The sequence below is a fragment of the Propithecus coquereli genome, unplaced genomic scaffold (assembly GCF_000956105.1).
Source record: "Propithecus coquereli isolate 6110/MARCELLA unplaced genomic scaffold, Pcoq_1.0 Scaffold7, whole genome shotgun sequence".
NCBI lineage: Eukaryota > Metazoa > Chordata > Mammalia > Primates > Indriidae > Propithecus > Propithecus coquereli.
Window position 1 is genome coordinate 16828423 of NW_012153062.1, and position 3196 is coordinate 16831618.

The 3196-nt window shown below is 35.1% G+C and overlaps 1 long non-coding RNA gene across 1 annotated transcript in view; it reads right to left on the minus strand.

The window, feature by feature from the left end:
- Positions 1-3196, minus strand: part of LOC105823809 — a 301330-nt gene that overhangs the window by 68877 nt on the left and 229257 nt on the right. The gene's annotated exons all lie outside the window — the stretch shown is intronic.

Sequence of the window (3196 nt, forward strand, 5' to 3'; positions counted from 1 at the left end):
CACATAGTCTTCAGGAAAAACAAGTGTTTGCATGTTTATTCTAACTTTTAATCTTAAAAGGAAGTTGAAAGTAATTAAAAATGTAAGGGAGATAAATCATGAAAGTAGTAATTTTCAGGTGGATGCCCATATTTAGTAGTTAAGCTTATCACCTTTAAATCGCACATCTGACATTCATGTGCTTACATTCATGCACATATCGAGTCTGTGTAAATATGACTTTATTTACAATGTTTGTATGTGCAAAAAGTTTACAAATTATGTCTGAAAGTATACTTAGAATGCCCTTGATGACATTTTTACATGTTTAAATGTTAGGCTTTTTCTGGTTGTCTTATACTCTGCCTCTCTAATTTGTTTTTAGATTTCAAACCTGCTTTGCAGGAACTGTGTCTAATTCAGTGTTCTTTGTACCATTGGGCATACTACTTGTACTAAATAACTGTTTATCATCACTGAGTGCATTAAAATAAACACAACACAATTTCATCTGCCAAAATCCTGCTATGCATTTATATGTTGCTTTTAAAAACACATAACCCCAAGTAAATCACTTAAACATGGTATGCTTACAATTTGGGTCTGTTGTCTGCTTCTTTTCCCTTATTATTCTTCCAATGTTACTTTTGTTTCCACTTTCCCTCCTTCTTTATTTCTAGATCAAATCACTTTTACTACAAATTCAATTCTTTGAAAAGATAAGAAGTTTTCAGTCTCTGGTAAACCTCTACCATTCACAGAAAAACTGAAAGAAAGAAAAGAAGAGAAAAGAACACATACATACTCTCTTACACACATACACACACACACACACACACACACATGAGATAAGGAAGGGCCATATCACTACGGAGCAACAATCCATAGAGAGAGGCATTTAACTATGGAATAGTTAATACCAGAACTTTAATTTAAAAAAGATTGGAAAACCAAAGAGATATTTAAAAAATTTTTACATCACTCTCACATCTTCCTTTGTTGCTTCTTTTCAGTTCTTTCAAAGAAACTTGACAGCTCTGGGAAAACAAAACCCTTCAACATTTCTTGAAGCGTAGAGCCTCAGTCCTCAGAAAAGAACTCTTTCTACGTCGCACACACTTAAAGCAGGCTTGGACTAAAGTACTAAACAACAGCTCAGTAGCAGCTATTTCAAATCATATGAGATTCATCCAGAGATGCCAAAAAGCTCAGAAACAGCAAGCCCTGATTGTGGCTTAAAAAAAGAAGGGGAAAGAGAGGGAATGCACTTAAATGTTTGCTCTTGTCATCGAAATAAAAATCACAATATTCACCAGTATTTGAATTAACAGAGAATCTTTAAAAATAACTTGTATTTGATTCTGTAACCTTTGAAAAAACTTTGAAGAATGGTGGCGTTATTCTGTTCTTACCAGTAGCCGAATATTCTCAGGCATAAACCATGCAAAGTGTCTCTGAGATGGGATATGATTCTTGGAATCATAGATGTATAGAAGTGGAAGGGTCAGTGGGATGTGGTCAGAAACTAACTAGTTCAAGAATCGGAAGACCTTGGTAGGATCTGCCTCTACTAGTAATTAAATCTAACTTGGACAAGCCTTGTAATCTCTGAGACTCGATTCCTTTATCTGAAAAATGGGAACAGTATTATTTGCCTTGTCTTAGATCAACATTGTTGCGTAGATCAAATGAGATAATATATGTGAAAGTGATTTGATCTTGGTAAAGCACGATGCAGACGAAAGATAGTATCTTCCAATATAACTTGTAATCAGCAGATAAGGAAAATGAAGCCCACTGTGATTACGTGACACCCACATTTTAATGAATGGTAGAACCAGAATTAGAATTTGTCTGTAAAAGGAGATTTTCCTCACATTTTCATGACGAGGCTTTGTCTGGAGAACCGGTGATCTGACAGTGGCCCATGTGCTCCCCTTCTTTTCTTTATTCATATATGATTTTCTCTTAGGCTAGGAAGGAGTCAAGACTCACAGGAATGTGCAAAGACATTCAGCCCACTGATCCTGAAGTGCCTAAAACACGGATTCGTAGCCAGTGTTCCCTGAACTCCTAGTGTGAGGTTGGAGGTGGGAGGAGGGAGTTGGATATGCAGTTATTTCCAGAAGAATGAACACTAAGCTCTGTAATAGAATAAATTATATAATTTACACACATTTGTATTACTATGCTTCCAATGCATGTAGCTGCTATTAAGATTGTTCAGATAAAATTAATCTAAATGCGTTCTGGAATTCAGAGTAGCTTTTGATATATTATTTTCTTTAAAATTAACATACACTTAAAACATAACTACTAGGAAAAGAAGCCCTCAGACTTTAAAAAATTTGAGAGATGTTGGGCTAATTTCTTCCTTCCTATTCCAGAATGATATAATGAGCAGGTAAACTGGAAGACAAATTCAGGGGAACATATTTAAGAGCAAAAGTATGTGAGAGCCCCTCCCCATTCAGTAAAAAGTATACGAGAGCCCATTTTTTTTAAAAAAAAGATGATTATACAAATAATAAAAATCTAATTGCTCTATAGTTGGTGATTGTTACAATACAAATCATGCTCATTTATTTATTGGTTGTCATGGCTGTTTTTGGTTTCTAGATGATAAAACATAACTGTTAAATTATTTTATGAATTTGGTTTTCATTCAGTCTGAAAAATTTCTTGGAATAACTTGGCAATCTCTGTAGCTCAGATTATTATTTGCAATAGTTTAATGCTTACGTTTAAACTTATATTCAATGTATGTTGAGAATGCAAAAATTTAGAGCAAGAAAATGTGTGTTCTGAATCTGGTACATAACTCATGCAAATCAGCATATCCAGGAATTCTCCTAGCAGAAGAGCTTAAAAAGTAAATGAAAAGTTGGGGTAATCTTATTTATTGGGTTTCTTAGGATTTGTAACAAAATGTCAATTATGTATAAATTTTTTTATTTTTGAGACTGTGTCTCGCTCTGTTGCCCAGGCTAGAATGCAGTGGCATCATTATAGCTCACAGCAACCTCAAACTCCTGAGCTCAAGCGAGCCTCCTGCCTTAGCCTGTTGAGTATCTGGGACTACAGGCATATGCAACCATAGAGCTAATTTTTAAATTTTTTTCTAGAGACAGGGTCTTACTATGTTCAGTGCAGGCTGGTCTTGAACTCCTGGTTTCAAGCATTCCTCCTGCCTCAGCCTCCCAAAGTGCTAAGATTA